This window comes from Neopelma chrysocephalum, unplaced genomic scaffold, assembly GCF_003984885.1.
Source record: "Neopelma chrysocephalum unplaced genomic scaffold, ASM398488v2 Primary Assembly neopelma1_43, whole genome shotgun sequence".
In the NCBI taxonomy this organism is placed as follows: domain Eukaryota; kingdom Metazoa; phylum Chordata; class Aves; order Passeriformes; family Pipridae; genus Neopelma; species Neopelma chrysocephalum.
The window spans coordinates 3,126,391-3,147,079 of record NW_020897702.1 but is presented as its reverse complement, the minus strand read 5'-3'; the positions used below and the strand labels follow the sequence as shown (position 1 = coordinate 3,147,079).

Genomic DNA, 20,689 nt, shown 5'->3' with positions numbered 1-20,689 from the left:
TGAGTACCTTTATAGTTGAAAACGGGTGTCAAATCACGTTTTGGGAAGGGGATAAGATGACATGCATTCTTTCTGGTTTTCCTCTTCCAAACTAGTGAAATTGTTCAGTTTTCAGGTTATAGAAATTTTGCCTGGTGTGTCTTGTATATAATATAGATATGCTAAATGTTATATTGTATAAAGTAATAAGTAAAAAAGATATGAAATATCTGAACATATGCCATGCTCAGACTATCCTAAAAGAAGACTGAGAGTGACAGACCATCAGGTGAGGTAGTTTAACAGTGGTGTGTGTATCATGTTCGTCACAGCGTTTGAAAGCATGGACTGCTAGAGAAAGTAGTTTAGTACTTTAGCACTTGCATGACATCTTGTGTCTGTGCTCAAAGCAAGGTTGTACTTGATTACTATAAGGTGGGAACTATGGAGTGCCTATGTGTGGTGTGGTGTTTTGTTTTGATTTTGTTTTTTTTAATATAGTTCCTTTATATCTATATATCTCTTGCATTCTCTTTACTAGTTAGTATACAAGCTGGATATACTACAGTTCAGTTTTTGATGAAACAACTAAATAAAGTGGAAAATCATATGTGTATAGCACTTGGGTGCAACTATTTTTTTCTCTTGTGCCATGTAAATATTGAATTTAGACTGTATCTAGCAAGCTTACTTATGGACTGAAATTGTGCAAGTCAGCTAAGTCGTTATTAAGCTGTAATTAACCATATAAAAACCAACAGTCATTGCTAGCATTTGGAAAAGCACAGTAATGAATATGGGCATGACCTCAGGCTTTATCCATTTTTGTCTGTAGAACAGGAGGCTCTATTACCTCCAGTAGATCGAGGTGCATTTTCTTTTGGGAAATGTTGCTCTCTACCAGTCTTTCAGGTTATACCTTTTTTCTCTCTGTCCTTTCTTTCTTGAATCACCCAGCTTTTATTCATACAGAAGAGTAAGAGGGTGCATAGTTATGTGTAGGAGTCTTTTAGTTTAGTAAAGGATTTTAATTTAAAGGTGTTTGGAATAAATGTTTTTTTTCTTTAAGCCTGAGTTTGGAAGAGGTGATAAAGGCTACTTGTTGCACAAGGAGAATTTTCGTGGATGCAACAAATAAGAAAATGTAAAGCTGAACAGTAAAAGCATGCAAAATAGATGAAGGAAAATGTGATACTGCAACTCATAATTTTTCCCTACCAGTTTCATGCTAATATTCTTTTCCCTTAATGTTATTTATCCCAAATACATACCTTCCTCTTTCTTGACGTAATCCTTCCTGCTACCTTCAGACAAGTTCCTTTATGGAATCAAAAAGTGGGTCTGATACGTGATACATTATCTTACCACTTGTCAGTACCATTCTCCTTTTAACAGATTTCTAAAGTAATGGTGATTTTACTCTTAGCACAAAATGTCAATAATGCAACCTGAAACTATCTTTGGATAGACCGAGAGAATATTGGCAGCTTTCAGTCAACTTTGAAACTAGGTGGTAAGGGAAAACTGAGTAATCTTTTAGAAGAATGTGTTAGTGTGATAATCTTTGGTGGTGAAGTGTTGTATTAATTTTCCGAATTTGTAGACCCTCTGAACTATTTGAGCAACATTGACAGATCCTGGAAGGAATCAAGGCTTTTAAAGAATTGCAAAATATATGCTTTAAAAAAAATAATCTTTCCTTGCCCTCAGAGGTTGAACATCTAAAAGTCAAGACTACGCATGTATATAAATGGTATACCTATTGCTTTTTTATTGGTAACCTTTTCAGTTGAATGTAGTCTCTTAGAAAAGTTGAGGGTTTTTTTGTCTGTTTAGTTCTGACGCTTAAGTAAGACATATCAAAAGTGCAGTGTGTGAATGATAATTAACTTTGTTATTTTAGCAAGGTAGTGGTTTATTTCAAAACCTCTTTAGAACATTTTGGATTCCACAATAAAAATGCTATTAATGTGAATATTTACTGTAACACATAAAATTTGAGGGAATTCCATGTAATACAACTAATATTTTAGCTTCATTTCCAAGAATCAGTGTTAACGCCTCCACTCTTTTTAAAGGTTATTATTGTCTGTCTCAGCATATACTGCTTTTCAACCTTTTCTAAAGTGTGGGGAAGTCCTTGAAGTACTTTCTGAGGATTAAAACCTCTATTACTTTGTCCCCATCTGTGGAATTTACTCTTTCACATCCTATCCTAAGCACTGGAAAAACATTCTGCATCATTCTGCTTGTTTTATACTGCCTGATCTTCTACTCTCTTTTTTCACCTCACAACAACTTTGGTATTAGTATGCTTCAAGAAATAGTAATAAAAAACCCTGCCATACCTCATTTGCAACAGATGGGCGTGTTTGTACTAATCATCTTGTGTCTGTCACCATTTATATGGTAGTACTGTAACCAGGGATCAGGACGACCCCATCTGGGATATTCAAATTTAGACCCTGTTCTTTAAAGATCGATTCCATACAATACTAACTGTATATACTTTTTCACTGACTTTATTGGAAATCCTAGTGGATGTTTCTGCTGCTGAAATGAGATGTTGCACTTGCATGCTTTTTAATGCATAAAAAAAGATATGAAGTTAGCAGTCAGAAATGTTATTGTCTTAGTTGCTTCCATTATGTAGTCACCTAAACTACATTTTCATATTATCATAGAATGGTTTGGGTTCAGAGGGGTCATCTAGTTCCAACCCCCCTGCAGTGGGCATGGACACCTTTCATTGACCAGATGTTCAGAGCTCCGTCCAACCTGGCCTTAAACACTTTCATAGATGGGGCAAGCTCTCTGGGCAACTATTCCAGTGCCTCACCACTCTCACAGTAAAGAACTTTTTCCTAATATCTAATCTAAACCTCCTCTCACTTTAAAGCCATTTCCCCCTGTTTTATCACTACAGGGTCATGTAAAAAGTCCCTCTCTATCTTTCTTGTGGGCTCTCTTCAGGTACTGGAAGGCTGCAATTAGGTCACCCCAAAGCCCCTCTTTTCCAGGCTGAACAATCCCAGTTCTCTCAACCTTTCCGCATAGGAGAGGTGCTCCATCTCTCACATCATCTTTGTGGCCCTCCTCTATACTTGGTCCAACAGGTCAATGTCCTTTCTGTGCTGGGGGCGGAAGTCTGTAGCTCTTTTAAGGAGTACTAGATTCAGCTAAAACATAATCACTCAAAAAGTGACTGTTGAATGAGGGTTTCCACCTCTGTGTAAATATACCTATATCAGTTGACCATGACTTCTGTCAAAGCAACCATTGGTTCTCTCTGAGACATCCCCAGTGTATCTACAGTGTAGGTCAATTCAACATCAAAAATCTGAATTCTGAAAGTCTTACAAAGGAAGGGAGCAAATAAAAGACTATTAAAAGAAAGAAAGAAAGAACGAAATATAACAGTTACCCACACTAAGTACAAACATACTGCTCATGAGGAAGTCCTGAAAAAAATTTACATCAAAACTTCCTGTATGTAATCTTTGGGCCACCTTGAGTTTGACTGTTCATTTCTATTAGTACTGCTTTGTTATTTAGATGTACAGTTTCAATGAAGACAATCAGATTTCTAGGGAGTTATTGTTTGGCACTACATATTAGGTTTCTGTTCTTAACAAAAAAGAATTGAGTTGTTGTCAGTTATGAGAAATGAGTGGAAGGTACTTCATGGAAACTTTTAATTACATTTAGGGATTTTTTTCCCCTGCATCTATCTTCTTACAATTTGAAAGACTTTTCTTGCGGAGAATATATAGAGGTGCTGGCCAGCTTGCCATTAGCTGTGATACTGTCTCGATCATTTTGTTAATTTTGTTATTTGAAAATTCAGTATGAAGCATCACATGTAGTTCCTTTACATAGGAACAAAGTATATAGAAGCATCTGCAGGTTTTTGTGCCATCAGCTTATGAAAGCTTTTGTGAGGGACAATGTCTATGGACACTCCAAGTGCCACTCAGTGCTTTTCAAAGGTCTAAGAGAGACAAATTGTCTTAACTTACTTAATTCATGTTATAAAATAAAGTTTATTTTTGGTTTTCTTTCTCTGGGAATGAAGTAGTCAGAATAAGGCTATAAAGTTTTGCTTTCCTAGCTTTTAGAAACAGAAGAAAGAATAGATAAGCCAATGATAAAATCTTCAGAAGATTTGTAAGGGAATTTTTCAGAGAGACAGTGAGTAGGAGATGCATTTCCTCTTCTATTAACCCGAATTAATTTATACAGTTCTTAGTTCTTGGAAGCATTTCTATAACTGAAGGAATTAAGAACAGATATTTTCCTGCCTGTGGAGTTTTTGGAAACAAATATTCTGTGCTCTTTTTTAATGGCCGAATATATCTGTACTTTGAGAACTCAAAACATTTTAAAAGTTTTCCCCAAGTGACAAATGTTGCCTGTAGTAAGCTCTTCATTTGGTTGTCCATACTGTGTTTTACATATGTGTATGTATATATATGAGCATATTTAGAGTAACTTTTTATTTCTTAATTGGCCATTGCTGCCTTAATCTTCTGTATTGCATACAAAAATGCCTTAAAACAGTATTAAAATTGCAATTTCTCTTTTAAAAATAGGAAATAGTTTAAATTAATTTCTGTCCATGTAAGTGTACGTTATGGTAGTCTTTCGTTATTTTTTTGTCAACTCGCTGTATTTAGGAATTAGAGCTGCATATCAAAGTTGGCGGGCATATTTTCCAAAAGCTGGGAAATGTAAAATGAATTGACAGGGGACTGTGGGAAGGGAAAGCATATCTAGTGATTTGAATGATTGAATGTCACTTTGGGATACTGGAATTCTTTCTTTCTGTCAGCTTCTTGTGATCCCAGACAAGTCTATTTAAACCAAAGTTTTCACAAGAGCTTATTAGTAGTGTATTGATTTCCTGGGAGACAGGCTCTAGACCCAGTCTACTTCTGCTTGCCTCAACAGAAGCTTTAGTTTCAAATGCAACTCTAGACAAAGTGGTGTACTTGAAGAGTTGTGTCCTAAATTTCTCTAACTGCAGGCAGAATTGGTGGATAGTTCTTAAATTTCAGTTTGTAACTTGAGTTACTTGTCTATAAAATGAGAAGAAAACTAATTCTTATAAAAAAATTTGTGAAAGTGTTGCAAAAGCAGATTTTGTCACACAAACATAATACAGCCGTGAATCCTTACAAAAACCCAGTAAGAAATTAAATCTCTTCAGAGTGTGGCTTAAAGAGAGTATAAGGAACACACATAAAATTTTAAGGAGAAAAGTTGAATAGCTTTGCTTTGAATGAGAAAGAAGTCCTCTGGTAGGGAAAAAAGTAGTGACGGATCAGGTATATCAGCTCCTTTGTGTGCGTTCTCTTTAATATTGTATAATGAACTTTAATTCTGTTTCCTAACTCTTAAAAACTGGTTTTGCAACTATTTCCATACTTTCACTGTTACTTTGTAAGCAAACTTAGTACATCCACTGTATGGATGTGCTCCTGTGAGTCATTATGTTGTAACCTTTAGCCTCTTGTACCTACCACTAATTGATGGAGTGCTGTTAGCAGCAGTAAGTTTTTCTCTTGTAACCACCATCAAGCAGGATGAGGTATGAGAGCTTTTCAGTGGATTCTTGCAAACATTCTTGTTATTGGTAGAAGGGCAGTGTAACATATGGTGATTGCATGTTGTACTGCAGGCCCTAGAAAGCACTGAGTTCTGCTGGGGTGCATTCCCCTCCTGCCACCTGCAGCTGATCTTTCTACTCTGGTCTCTCTCTAGTCACTTCTCTGTCCAGTTTGTCCTCATACCTCTTAGGTTTCCAATCCTTCATTGTCCAAGTTCATCCTACTTCCTCTTTCACCTTGTTCAACACTTCTTAGACTTTACAGAACCATAGAGTGGGTAAGGTTGGAAGGGACCACTGGAGGTCATCTAGTCCAAGTCCCTGGTTCGAACAGTATCCCCTAGAGCATGTTCCTGGGGACTATGTCCTGATGGCTTTTGACTATCTTCAGGGAAGGAGACTGTACAGCCTCTCTGGGCAGCCTGTTCCGGTGCTCAGTCACCCTCAGAGAAAAGAAGTTCTTCCTTGTGTTCAGGTGGAACTTTGAGTTTCAGTTTCTGTCCATTGCCTCTTGTCCTATTATTTGGCACCACTAAGAAGAGTCTGGCTCCATCCTCTTCACACCCTCTCTTCGTATACCTAGTTACATTGTACAGATTAGGAACCTCAAGGCTGATAGGTTACATAAACTGTGGTGTATAGAGGTAGGGTTTTTTGTTGTTTGTTCGGAGTTTTTTTGCACTTTTTGTTCCTATTTTTCCCCCTTTTTTCTTTCTCTTCCCTTGCCTATTAACTTTGCATCTTGGTTAAGTGCCTTTTCCATAACCCCTAAACTTCCTAGTCCATTTGTCTGATAGAGCTTGTTGGTCCCTGCAGTGGAGTTAGTAGAAGTAAGTGTGTCCATACCTTGGCTGTTTCCATGGTAAGCTGAGCTTTTTATCTTAAAAACTTAATTAAGACAGACTTCTCTTCAGCTGTGAACCTGGCTGAGGTGTGAACAAATCCAGCTTTCTCTGCTAAAGAAACAGCAACATCTGTCTGTGAGTAGACAAGTGGATTAGAGATGGATTCATCTGTCAGCAGGATTTACCAGGTGTGTTTGTTAGTCTGGTTTTTTTATGTTCACCTTCTAACTTCAGGGGAATGAGGAGAGAGCAACCTATAATGTACACATGAACAGTTCTGATACCTTAAGTAGTGATGGAAACTGAACTGTTGTATCGTGATTGTATGCTTACAGTCATAGTGCAAGCAGCTACATCTATTTATTAATAATTTAAAGCTTGCTCCTTTTGGTTGCAAAACCCATCCTTAAAAAATGAGTAAAGTTGTCTTTTCTGTAGGTGTTACTTGTGCCCTGATGGATTCTGTTTACAGAACACGATCCAGTGGGGAGTGTATAGGTTTTTTTTGTTGTTGTTTTTGATTTAGTTTTTTGTTAATGCTCTCCTGGGTAGGAGGAGAGATCTTTCTTGAGGAGTGGGTTATGGGGAAGTAAGGAAGTAATCCAACCTTGTAAAATAAGATATGTGTCCTTACTGCATATCAGCACAGATCTGAGCCTGAGCGCAAGAATAACATGCACACTAAATGCACACTGCATCTGTGGCTGTCATTGTGCAGTGAATGTGTCATAGAATCATAGAAACTCTCAAGGTGGGAGGAAGTCATAGGGATCATTAAGTCCAACTCCCTGCTCCACCCAGGACTACCTGAAACTAAGAGTGTTATCCAGGCACTCTTTGAACTCTGACAGGTTTGGTGCCATGACCACTTCCCTGGGGAGCCTGTTCTGGTGACTGACCACCTATCTGTGAAGAACGTTTCCCTAATGCCCAATGAGAACTTCCCCTGATGCAGCTTCATTCCATCTCCTTGTGTCCTAATGTGGGTGATGAGCTGCAACTGAAGGATAACTAATTATTAAACATTAATTTCGAAACAGAAAACAAAACACAGAGTTTGAAAATCTGCTATCAAGAAGGTTGACATAGGGTAGGTATGCTCCTGTTTCACTGAAGCCAGGATTAAAATGTATCAATGTATGTAAATTTCTGAAAGTGGGGTACCAAGAGGGTAGAGACACTCTTCTCAGTGGTGCCTGGTGACAGGTCCAGAGGCAATGGGCACAAACTGGAACACAAGGTTCCCTCTGAACACACAGCAACATATTTTCACTGTGCGGGTAATCAAGCATGAGCACAGGTTGCTCTGGGAATTTACAGAGTCGCTGTTCTTGGAGATGCTCAAAAGCAAAGCCATCTGGATGTACTCCTCAGCAAACCAGCTTTAGGAGACCCCTCTTGAGCAGGGAGATTGGACCAGGTAACCTCCAGAGAGCCCCTCCAACCTCAACCATTGTGTGAAAATACAACCCCATAGGGCTAAATAGTTGTAAGAGGTGAATAACTGTATTACAGAAAGTTAAAAGAGTGAATAGATTATGGGCAGAGACATGTTGGTTGAGCTTTGAGATAGATGTCAAAGGTAAGTTAAGACTTGAACATCAAACGAGTCTTCAGCTTCAACTTTTTTTTAAGTCATCCCACTGGTAGATTCATGTATGGTAGCAGGTGGTTAGACTCTTTAAATGTCTTTTAGTCCTGTGGTCTTATAATGCATTTAGTTAACCTGATTGTAGTATGTCTTCATTTAATTTGTATTTTGTAATCACAGTTATGGGTTCTTCCTCTGTCTGTGGGGACACAATTACTTTTTCAGTCTATGATTTTCTGTTACAGTTTTGCAAAAAGTAAAAAAAAGTAAATGTTTTATCTGGGAAAAAAAGCTGAACTGATAGAAGCCATCTGGGTAGACAACATTATTTGTCAAACACCTAGCTGAATGTGGTTTTGGTACTGAGATTTCTGTATGCAGTTATAATGTAAATGTTTGTTTATAGTTCATATTGATTAGGAGTGAATGCACTTTAGCACAACATCTGACTTTGTAGTTCAATACCCATACTTTCTTTTAGGTCTTACAGTTCAACCCATCCCACTAGCATTCTTTGTTTGATCTTTGGCAATTCTGTATCGGATAAATTGCAATAGGATGTGAGGCATTTAATTTTGTATTTTTTTAACATTATATGCAAAGTTAGGAATGGAAAAGTATCTCACTTAGGTATATAAATTGTGACTTGTTACAATAGCAACTTTATTTTGGTTGTCCCTCTGGAAAAATTTACAAAATGTTTTGCTTCTGTTGTAGTGTGCCGGTGTTCTTATTGTGTGGATTTTTTGTTTGTTGGTTGGTTTGGTTTCAGTTTTGTTTTTGTTTTGTTTTATTTTGATTTTTTTGGTATTTTAAAAAGATTATTTCTTCTGGTTCTTTATTTTTTTAATATATTTTATATTTTTTTTAAGTATTCTTAGTGTTGGGGGTTTTTGGGGGGGAGAAGGAGTTTTTTTAATTTTAATTCTCAAAAAGAGCCCCTCAAACCAAACAAAAAACCAACAAAGTTTCCTGCAGAAAAATAGTCTGAAGACAACCTGGATGCATCCTAAATCTAAGCATTGGCACCTCATTGATTATGTCTTGGTGCGACAGAGAGATGTCCGCGATGTCCACCATACTCGCGTGATGCCTAGTGCAGAATGCCAAACAGACCATTGGCTTGTGCGCTGTAAACTCAACTTTAAACTGAAGTTCAAACCCAAAAGGGGCAGTATCCCAAGGAGGAGACTCCAAGTTAACAATCTCCAATCAGCCACAGTGAGAGACAGATTCCAGGCAAACCTTCAAACTAGGCTTGAAAACCATTCCATAGATTCTATACGTGCCTCTCCTGAAACACTTTGGCACCATATTAAAAACAGCATCCAGCAGTCCGAAGAATCCTTAGGGTTCTCCTTCAAGGAGAACAAGGACTGGTTTGACAAAAACAACAAAGAGATCCAGGAATTGTTGAGGGAGAAGAGATCTGCTCACCAAGCACACCTTGCACTGCCATCCTGTCACATAAGAAAAGCAGCCTTTCGTCTTGCATGCAGCAAGCTCCAACAGAAACTCCGCGACATCCAAAACAAGTGGTGGATCAATCTAGCTGAAAAAACTCAATTATGTGCAGATAGAGGTGATCACAGAAGATTCTATGAGGCCCTGAAAACAGCATACGGGCCAACATACCAGGTCCAAAGCCCCCTACTCATTGCCAATGGTCAAACGCTTCTGACAGATAAAGCCTCCATTCTGAATCGATGGTCTGAACACTTTCAGACCCTTTTCAGTACCAACTGTGTAGTCCAAGACTCAGCTATTCAGTCCATCACACAACAACCGGTGAAGAATGAATTGGATACTGCCCCCACTTTAGGAGAAACCCTTAAGGCCATACAGCAGGTGAAAATTGACAAGGCAGCTGGGGTTGATGGAATTCCACTCAAAGTCTGGAAACATGGGGGCCTTGCACTCCATGCTAAATTTCACGAGTTTGTGGTGCGCTGTTGGGAACTAGGCGAACTACCATCAGACCTTCGTGATGCAGTCATCATCATTTTGTATAAGAAGAAAGGAATTAAATCAGACTGTTCAAATTACCGAGGTATTACTCTGCTCTCCATTGCTGGCAAACTCCTGCAAGAATACTTTTGAACAGACTAATACCTGCTATAGCAGAAGGAATTCTACCCGAAAGCCAGTGTGGTTTCAGAGCCAACAGGAGCACCACAGACATGGTATTTGTTCTTAGACAACTGCAAGAGAAGTGCAGGGAACATAACAAAGGTCTCTATGTAACCTTTGTTGACCTTACCAAGGCTTTTCATACTGTGAACAGAAAAGGTCTATGGCAGATTTTGGAACGTTTAGGATGTCCCCCCAAGTTCCTTAAAATGATCATCTCACTCCATGAGAATCAGCACGGCCAAGTCAGATATGGCGATGCACTTTCTGAGCCCTTTCTAATAACAAATGGTGTGAAATAAGGCTGCGTTCTCGCACCAACTCTATTCACAGTCTTTTTCAGCATGATGCTCCAAAGGGCCACGGCCGATCTCGATGGTCAGGACGGTATCTACATTTGATATCGTACTGATGGAAGCCTATTCAACCTAAGGTGACTGAAGGCTCATACTAAGACCTTAAACTATCTTATCCGGGAGCTGCTCTATGCTGATGACACCGCCCTTGTCACTCACACAGAAGCAGCTCTGCAGCATTTAACATCCTGCTTTGCAGATGCTGCCGAGCTTTTTGGGCTGGAAGTCAGCTTAAAGAAGACAGAAGTTCCCTATCAACCCGCACCTCTGGAAGTCTTCCACCATCCCCATATCACCATTGGCCAATCAGTGCTCAAATCAGTCCAGCAGTTTAATTACCTAGGTAGCCTCATCTCCTCAGATGGTAAGATTGATGGAGAGATAGACAACAGGTTAGCAAAGGCATATAGTGCCTTCAGAAAGCTTTATAAAAGTGTTTGGTGTAATAAACACTTGAGGAAAAGTACCAAGATCAGTGTTTACAGAGCCATTGTGCTGTCTACTCTCTTATACGGATCTGAATCATGGGTCATCTACCGCCACCACCTGCGACTCCTAGAACGCTTCCATCAACGCTGCCTCCGCACAATCCTAAACATCCACTGGTCAGATTATGTGACTAATACATCTGTTCTAGAACAAGCAGCAATCACAAGTATTGAGGCCATGTTGCTGAGAACACAGCTGCGCTGGGCAGGATGCTTCTCAAGGATGAAGGACCACCGCCTCCCTAAGATCCTGCTTTATGGTGAACTTGCCATCGGCTGCCGCATGAGAGGAGCCCCGAAGAGGAGATACAAGGACTCCCTGAAACAACATCTCAGCCTTGGCCATATTGATCACCATAACTGGTCTACTCTGGCCTCCAATCGGGAGGTCTGGAGACACACTATCTTTAACGCTGCTGATGCTTTTGAGAAAGCACGCAGGATCACCCTTGAGGTGAAAAGACAATGCAGAAAGAATCGTGCCTTGCAGAATATACCACCTAAGGAGTCTTTCTGCTGTGCCTTTTGCAACCGGACATACCTATCTTGTATTGGCCTCTTTAGGCACCAGCGCACTTGTAACAATCGTGGGTAGAGCCCTCCCCCAAATCTTCCTTCGGGAAGCCTAGCCATGAATTCTCAAAAAGAGCCCCTCAAACCAAACAAAAAAACCAACAAAGTTTCATGGTAGGACTCAATAAGGCATTTTAGCCAAACAAATGGTATGCTAAATACCAAGTGTTGTTTCCTCCCAGGGGGCAACATAGTGATTAAACTTGATTTGTACCTAATGTCTGTCTGTTGAGGTGTTTATTTTCCCATTATTTTCCCCATGGCTTCCATACTGTTCTTGTGTGTTTTTTTTTCTCCCCTTCTGTGAAAGTACTACAGCTGTTAATCATTTGAAACTATGTAATGCAAGATATCTGAGGTTTCTATGACTGTTTTTTGTTATGCTGTTTTGAAAATAGTTAATGTAAAGAAAAATAATAATTCCTGTCTCTTTCCCCCCATTCTTTTTTAGCAGTTGGAGGAAGGAAGCAAATAATTCCTGCCTTACTAGATCTTAAAGTAGTGTCCCTGCCAAAAGAGGGCTGCCTCAATATTATGGCCATAAACTAGTGATATTATGAAATTTTGATACCTAGTCTGGTTGTCAGTTCTTCTCTTGTTTTAAAGTACGAGCCTAAGAAATTTCTCTCATTGTTTTTGGTGATTCTGGTAAAAGAAATATTTTGTGGGAATTCAAGGTCTACTTTTTCAAATAACTATTCACATACCATACAACAGCAAGATACTAATCTCCTCTGTATACTGATTAGGCTGTGTTATATTCTGTTTGGATATTTTGCTTGTTATTGACAAGAAAGTTGTCTTAATTTTTAATTTAAAAACCAGAAGTCTTCCTCTCATGTTCAGTTTTTCTTCACTGGCTCAGCTGTTTATCTTGGAACTTTTGCCTTGTGGTGGTTCATTTTCTTTGGATGGGATCTCCTAGTATTTCTGGTATTTATAGTGATTTCTGACTCTCTTCCACTTACCCTACTGACAGTTTCTTCTTGTTGCCTCTGTATATGTACTGTCCTGATGTAATAGACTTTATGTGTGCTTTTTCCAGTTGAAATTGTCTGCATGATGGGTGCCGGTAGCTGCACATAGTATTCCAAGCCAGTTCTTGCCTGTACTTTGAAATATGTGTTAGATGTTGAGGTCCTGGTTTTGTGGGGGGTTGTTTATTTGTTTGTTCCACAGCATAACAGAATGGGTCAGGTTGGAAGGGACCACAGTGGGTCATCTGGTCCAACCTCTGTGCTCCAGCAGGGTCATCCTAGAGCACATGGCACAGGATTGTGGCCAGACAGTTCTTGAATGTTTCCAATGAGGAGAGGAGTCCCTTGAAGTACCTTGTTCTAGAATTAATGCTGAATAGCACAACTGCTTAGGAAAATCACTATGAAATTATACCTGGACCTAGGCATAGGACCCGTCTTTAGACTCCTTTTTTTCCCCCCCTTGCAGTTGATTTTCTTTGACTTGTAGCATATATTCTTGTTTGGATGTTCTTATGCAGTCTTTATATTTACAAACATTTCTCTTTCTCTAATCCTTTCTTTCAGTGTTTCACTGGATGACAATCTGATCCATCTCTTTATCCATCCATCTATGATTTCCAATTTAACACTTATGTAATAAGTGATTTTCAGTGCAAGGAAAGTGCAAATTGTTTTGTCACAGACTGATCAAACATAAATTGACCCAGGGTAGTAAAATAAGCCTGTAAGTTACGTTTATCCCTGTTTTTAAAATTCTGACTTTAGCATGCAGATTTTTTTCCTAAACTCTTCAAATATTACTGATATCAAATTAGTGCAGCTGTACTGGCAGTATTATTATTTTTTTTACTTTGCATTATTAGTGACAGTGCTGCTTTTATCTTCCTGTACTATACCTTAATTTTTTGAAATTGAAGTGTACTGCACCATAATTTTTAAATACCTTTAAAAAGCTCTATATTCCACAGTGATTCATGAATTCTCGGATGGTGCCTGTACAGTTACTTTAATTTGAAACTGTGAAATTCTTAATGTAGATACAGTAACTTCTGATTAAATACATCTGTTACCAGTTGTCACAGCAAAGTTTTACCTTCTGTTTCTTTGAAAGTGGGTATTCATCTGACTTTATAGAATATTTCAGTAACTTCTTTCTCTCCAGTCATTACTTTACAGCAGTACTTTTTTTTTCTCTTTCTTGATTTGAGCCATTGAAGTTCAGGGTTTTTTTTAGCTTATTTACAATGGACATTAAAATTTGGCTCCTATTCTGTCTTTATTTCTTTATTTCCTGGTCTTTGTGGTACAGCTCTCCTGTTTTGAGGGCTGTAATTACTACTTACAGTTTTTACTAAGTGGTTGTTTGAATTTACTTACTAGTATGAAAACTTTTCTTGCACCCCAGTCAAGGGGACAAAGAGCTTAAAACTCAGTTATGTTCCTTTACCATGGACATTGCCTGTAACCGTTGTGTTGGAATTGTATACATCACCAAATTGCTTCTGTTTGAACACTTTCAGGACTGCTTATAGTTTGTGTTTTTTAAGATTTTGTGTGGTTGCATAATATGACCACCTAAGGAATGTTTCCCCTAGTACTTGGCTAACTGACAAATATATTGCAGATGTCTATTTTATTAACATCATATTTGGTCAGCCTACACTCTTCTTTCTCTGTCAGATTTATTTGCTATCATCTTCCAGTGTTTATCTCCTTGTAATTTCTTTTCCTGAAGACATGCACAGAAATAAGACATTTTAATTGTAATTCCTACAGTCCCTTTTACTTAGTCTTGGGTAGAAATATGAAAGCTGATATCAGCTGATTGCTGATAGGGCAATTTTATTTTTCCTTAGGTGGTTCAATGGTTTAATGGTGAATTCTGTTATGTAGTTTGTAATAATTTATTTTTGTTTTAACCTGGGTTGATTTCAGTGAAAATGCTGTTCCATAGATGGCACAAAAAAGAGGCAGTTTTATTGGTGTCATTTTTTTCTTTTAATCAAATCTGAAAAAATGCCAAAACTTACGAGTTGGGTCAATTCTCTTTTATGGAAGCTGCAAGTGTCTGCAACGCCACTGGAGAGAGCTGTGTGCTGAGATAAGTTGGTACTGAATACTTGCTAAATCTCTGGAAGGCTCACTTTAATGAAGTTTGAAAAAGAATACTATTAGCAGAAATGGGGACTTGCCTGGGATCGTTTGCTAACTGATTGCAATTCTCTTTAAGTTGCTTGAGGCCTTTTAGTGGGCATATGCTGATTTTGGTATCCTGTCTTGTCCTAATGTTTTGTTCTTTGTTCTTATGTGTTAGCTCTTTTCCTGAATCCTTCAAATCCTCTGTACATTACAAAGATCTCTCTTCTTGCACACTTACTACCTACACATCTTTTAATTTTCCACGAAGTGTTTACTTACTATGTTAATAAAGAAACTTGTGCTTTGCTGTATTTTCTAATGTAAGATTGAAAAAGTGTTTCCTAATTTAAATAGGTGTTATTACTTACATATTGACTGTCAAAGGATTGCCATTAATGGATTTCTGTAGTGAAACCCAGTGCTTTTCATGTAATTTGTTGGACTGAGAGTGTTACTTTTACCTTATAATGTGGGTCTTTGTTCCAGAAGACTTTTAATTAGTGGTTTCTGGAAATTCTTCCTATATCAATCCTTACTATGTAAAGTGCTACCTTACAGAAATAGGAAGCTAACATTTTCTTGATACTATGGATTCTAAAAGAGAATGAAAAGTATTAAATCTAGACATTATATCTGAATTGGTATGAAAAATGACCTGGATTTACATGAGCACACTTGGCCCAACATTCTAAAGTTTTCTATTTTATTCGATAGCAGAAAATTAACTGCCAAGTTTCAGCTTGGAGTAGCTTTTTATAGCCAAGTTATAACTCCTTAGCAGTAGATTTATTATGGAAATAGATTTAGTTTAGTGGCACTTGGATAATGCAAATCTTTAACAGCTAAGTCACTTCTCACCTTGATCAAAATTGTTGTCAATCAGCTATACATTGGCAGGAATTTGCCAGGATGTAAAAAATTTCTGTAAATTGCTTAAATCATTAAATTATTTGGTTTTTATTAATAATACTGATGAACTGGAAAGATGCCTACCTCTTCCACCTCTGTAAGTTGCTGGCTAATTTCTTCAGGATATTTTGTTGCATCTTTTGAGGAAATTACATCTGTAGTGGGCCAATTTCTTCATGCATACTGTGTTGTTGAAACAAAGTTAGTGATCTCGAAATATTTGTCATGGTTTATATTTATTTGTACCAGGATGTTACCTACTGAGGGTGCAAAACTAAAAAAAAAAAGATATAAGTAATAAAAAGAAATGACAAACAGCATGCTGATAGAGGAATAGAGCTTTGGAGTGAAATATGTATTGTGATTGATGAGGTGGAAAAGATTTGGCTTCCTCACAGTATTCCCTGAGACAATTTAGGAAAATGTACTTGCATCTCCCAAACGGTTTTTGTAGTTTTGACAGAATGGCCTATGACAGTGAGAGGCCACTGATGATACTGCTTGATTATGGAGAACATGTTGATGAGTATTTGGAAATCCTTTTTTTGGGGCTAGACTTTCTTGTTGGAATCATATGAACTGTGAAAACACATATATTTAATTCTCTACACATTGCAACTTTTTTCCGTACCAGCCATTTATTAAGTTCACTTAGGCTTCTAATAGCTTTGTGAACATGAAGAAAGTGTTAATCTCAGTGGCTCATTGAAATGTCTTGCAAACATAGATTTAAAAGTATATGTATTAATATAGGTCAAATTTATGTAGGCTCTCTTAGATTTTGGATGCATAATTTAAAAACTCTGGTCTCAAGATGTAGCTATATAACGAATTATGTATAATTCATTGAAAGTTCTGAAAAATAAGAATGATGATAAAGTTTTCTAAGTTGGTGACTGTTTCTGGTGATCTTTTAAATCCTCATGTTTGGATTCTGGATTTTAAAGAGGAGGTGATAGTAAGGTAGGGGGCAGACTTGCAAGGAATATAGGATTGATTTGCCAAAGCTTGCTTCATCACTTGGATAAGATTTCTGCAAAACTATCTGAAGGATTAGGATTTAAACACATGTATGGATCTCTGGAAAGGTACTGCTGACACATGACTTCATGAATGTTAAGGCATAGTTTGCTTAATGATTAGTTCAGTTGATTAAATCACCATAGGCAGTGTAAACTGTCAACCAAACAAAATACAGTTAAATGGAGTGTGATTTAAGTCCTCTTTTTAGATCGTTGACTTAACATCCTGTAATGATATTTATAGACCTATTAAGTATATTGCATAGGTACTTAATATGCAAGACACCAATCCATGTTTTATTTGCATAATCACAATCTGTGTATACTGTTGAGCAAGTAGTATATGTAGAGTTAGATAAAGTTATGGACTCTATAGAAACCATCTGAATATTGAATCTTTTAATAATATAATGGCCAGTAGACTTATCTGTTCACGTGTCTTTGGAACACTTCCAGGGATGGTGATTCTACCAATTCCCTGGACAGCCTGTTCCAATGCCTGACTACCCTTTTGGTGATGAATTTTTCCTGATATCCAATTTAAACCTTCTCTTTCCTGTGTCCTGTTATTTGTTACCTGGGAGAAAAGACCGACCCTCACCTTTCTACAGCCTCCTTTTAGATGTTTGTAGAGTGTGATAAGGTCCCTCCTGAACCTCCTTTTCTCCGGGCTGAACACACCCAACTCCCTCAGACACATCTTGTAAGACTTGTGCACTTTGTCTTTTCGTTGTATATATGGAATAATACCAGATTTCTGAAAACATTGTGGAGAACAACTAAAATTTCAGTTGAGTCTGTCTGCTGACTCTCTTGTTGAACCTCAAAGAAGCTGTCAAAGAGTTTTCTTTTTTCAAAATGCTTGTTGTCTTCTAGCATATTCCAAAGGAAGACAGTGCATTTTTAGAAACAAATTTTAAAAGTTTTTTGAAATTCAGTCATTGGATATCACCTCACTGGCTTATGGATTTTCATGCTCAGCATGTTCTAGGTACAGCTGGCCTTGAGGCTGTTGTTCTTAGCTGTCGCTGTCTTCTTTTTCCGTGAGAGAGGTTCACTGAAACAGCTGCTGTAATTTTTCTGTGAAATCACGGAGACTTGCATTTGGCTAGAATCAGGTTGAAAACAAACCTCCTCCAAAAAAAAATCCTAGATCCTACTAAGTGTTCACTTATTTTGACAAAGATTATTTTGACAAAGTTATCCTGGCAGCCTAGAAGAACAGGATCTTCTAGCAGTGGGATGTAACAAATTGTTTTATTTAGGTAATGGTTGAAGTTATAACTGTTGTCCAAGAAGATAGTTTATCATTGAATTTTCTCTTGTTTGAAGGATAGGTTTTGTTTTCTACTGTTTCTTTTCAATGATTTTTTTTCATTAGTAAAGCTTACCATTAACTTTTAGTAGTGATCTGAGAATTTGTATCACATAGAAAGTTTTAAATATTTATAATTCTTTATCTCTTATGGTCTAAGTAATAGGCTATTTCTTTGAGCCTTTTAAAAATTATTTTTGGCCCTATAAGATTAGATTTATTAATTTTTTTGAAAATTAAGTCTTATCTAGTTTTTTTCTGTACTTCTGAGAGGGATAAGCTTTGTACCCTGTCTGTAACCTTGGCTGGCTGCTAGGTGCCAACACTGCTGCTCTCTGACTCCCCTTGCTTAGTGGAACAGGGAAGGAAATAAGATAAAAAAGCTCATGGGTCAAGATAAATGCAGGGAAATCACTTTTCTCCTTCGCTAACCTCAGTGTCTGAAGAGTTTTTTCCCATTTTAATTGCTTTTCTTTCCTGTAACTGCCATGCAGCATTTTTAACAAGTTCTTAAAATATGTTATCACAGAGCCCACTGTCACTGATGGGCTCGAGTTTGGCAAGGATTGAGTCCATTTTGGAGCTGTCTGGAAATGGCTCTTTTGACCATGGGAGCAACCCCTGGTCTCTTCCCATGGGGGCTATCACTTCAACCTCCCCCTCTGCCAAAACCTTGCCACATAAACACAATATAGATGTTCAATTTCAAGCCCAGACCTTGGATGCCACTCAAGCTTAAAAGCTTGGCTGCATGGCAGTTGGACGTATCAGCTGGACAGTTCAACTTGACTATAATGTATGAGTTTCAGTCTTTGAATTATTTCAAAATCTGTTCCAAATGAGACTACATCAGCATGTTCTAATCAAGTTTCCACTGCAGTTGATCTGATCTGACAGCTATCCACCACTGGATGGTGGAGTTTTGTTCCGCAATTCCCATAGTTCCTATTGCTTCCCTTGAGTTAGCTTCGATGCTTGTCACACGCTTTTCAAAAACAATTAGGCTTGTTTTTTGACTTGTTGAGCTTGATTGGTCCCACAAAGCATCTGATGCTTTTATACATTCTCAAATTGAGGAGAGCAAAACTCCCTTCTGCTGTGATGAGCTGTTAAAGTTAATTTAGCTATGATATATAACGTCACCTCATCAGAAACTTAAAATGGAGTAGATCTCAAACAACAAGAAGAATGAACTTGATTACATCTCCTATGTGCTTTTGAGGAGTTTTAGACTTACTGTCATGGCAGTGTATTAAAAATTATGATGGGGATAAAGGTGACATCATATTTTCCTGGGAGTATTAGAAAAAGTTACTTCAATGAGTTTTGTTACTTCCCAGCTTTCTCGTTATCAGTTTTTGCTACGACTGCAAGTATGTAGCATTGTTCAATTGTTGGATATAGGTAGGTACAGAAAAGATGATAGAAACTGAGTTAGCTTTTGTGTGTTTGTTGAAGTACATTGCCTGTCATACCTGTTGAATGAAATCTGATTATTTTCATTCTACTCATGTTTTCCTCGTTTCAAAAAATAAAATTTATTGTGCTGGATGTATTCTTTACAAAAAATTATTTAAAAGTCAATATGAACTTTTTGTTTCGTAAAAGATTAGTGAAGATAAAGCAAAATCTGTAACTTCGGTTGCTGACGTGAACTATGGACTGAAGAATACAAAATATGATGACATTTTTTGGGGGGGGTTGGGTGGGCGAATATATTTCAAGTTCAAGTTCTCCTTCAGTGTAGAATGACCTTGGCTTGGGGGCCAGTAAGTTTTAATTATGGCTGTCATGGAACATGATGCTAGCCCATTTCTTCTTATGGATTCTGGCTGGTGCTTATTTTTGATGTTTTAGTTCCGGGAAGTTCAAAGTGTACAGAGATCCTTGTATAGGAGGTCCGTACTGGGAAAACACCTGACTGGGAATTCACAGTTCAGGACAGTGATGATTGTTAGAAGAGATTCATACCTTAAGATAAATAAATAAAAATATCAAGGCAATGGCAAAGAAATTTGTTTCCTTTGTTACATTCTTCATTTGTAGCTACCCTGGTACCATCTTTTTCTTTAATCCTAATTGTCCCAACACATCATCTTATTTTTTTTCACCGTTTTTTATATTAATTGCTTTTATGTAAGTAAAGCTTTCTGTTCAGCTTCCTTCTCTACAACAGTGGAACTTTGCATAATTTAGAATGGATTAGATGGCAATCTGCATTTGCAACAGTTGAAAGGGATTGAGAAACCAAGTAACTGAGTTCTTTTCTTAGCTGGAATTTAGGAAGAAGATACCCTTGCTTATCTGCAGTCTTTTGCTTGAAAACTTGGCTTTAATGGCATAAAAACTTATTTTGTCTGCTCTTTTTCTGTCCCTGCTTTCATTTGCTATCAGCTGCTTGTCTGGCAGTATTGGTAAATTAAAATTAATGATGTGTAACACTTCAGCAGCACTGCTGTTTAGGCTTTTGGGGAAACTGTGTTTTCCAAACGAATAAATAGATCACAAAGTCCACTTCAAATGTCTCTTCTCAGAGAGTTTAAAAATCCAGTCTGGCTAAGGATTTATTATTACCAAGTGGTGGAAGCAGATCATACAATATGATAAGAAGATTATTTGTTGCATCTCATGTGAAGATGAAATACATTCTGGAATGAGGAGTTTTAGCTTTTTTCTCTTGTATTCTTCTTGGAAGTTTTATTGTGTCATAGGACGATCTACCTGGATATCAAAACCATTGCTGTTTGCCACACT

General features: G+C 37.6%; 1 protein-coding gene across 5 annotated transcripts in view; it reads left to right on the top strand.

The window, feature by feature from the left end:
* Positions 1-20,689, top strand: part of PDS5B (PDS5 cohesin associated factor B) — a 102,230-nt gene that overhangs the window by 1,345 nt on the left and 80,196 nt on the right. The gene's annotated exons all lie outside the window — the stretch shown is intronic.